Source organism: Fonticula alba (assembly GCF_000388065.1).
Source record: "Fonticula alba strain ATCC 38817 unplaced genomic scaffold supercont2.1, whole genome shotgun sequence".
In the NCBI taxonomy this organism is placed as follows: Eukaryota; order Rotosphaerida; family Fonticulaceae; genus Fonticula; species Fonticula alba.
In genome coordinates, this window is record NW_009242971.1 from 4,028,187 (window position 1) to 4,028,794 (window position 608).

A 608-nucleotide genomic window follows, 5' to 3' on the forward strand; every position below is an offset into this window, starting at 1 on the left:
GCCCTCTCATTGAGGTGGCTTCGCGCGCCCTCCTTCTGATGACCATGCTTGCGATTGACATCTCGGGTCCCTGCTTCTCCTGTGCTTGATCTCTCCCCCCCCCCCCTCCCCCCTGCTTTCTCTGTCCCTCGCGGACTGCGGCTCTCCTGCATGCAGAACTGCTTCCTCAGCTCTGCCTTCTATCACCTGCTCTGCTGCCGGACCCACACGGTCTATGAGCAGTGGCTCCGCCGGGACTTCCTCGGGATCATCCTTTGCACGATTGGTTGCTATGTACCGCCATTCTTTTACGGCTTCAACCATATGCCGCGCGTGCAGGCCTTGGTCCTGGTGCTGACGGGCCTGCTGGCGGTGGCGTCCATTCGCATTGGTGTCGACCCGCGCGCTGCCACCGAAGAGTTTGCCAGCTACCGGACGGCCCTCATCACCGGCATGATCCTATTCGGGACATTCACCTTTAGCTTCTGGTGCTTCTTCGTGGCGATGCCGGGCGAGTTGGTGCGTTTGTCTCCCCCCCCCCCCCCCCCCCGGGGAGGCATTTTCTTCGAGACAGGCCCCAACACAAGCCTCTCTCTCCCTTGTCTTTCCTCGCTCTCGATCTTCTAACC

General features: G+C 61.2%; 1 protein-coding gene across 1 annotated transcript in view; it reads right to left on the reverse strand.

Moving 5' to 3' along the window:
• The window catches only part of H696_00852 (UTP-glucose-1-phosphate uridylyltransferase), a 7,515-nt gene that overhangs the window by 465 nt on the left and 6,442 nt on the right, over positions 1-608 (reverse strand). The gene's annotated exons all lie outside the window — the stretch shown is intronic.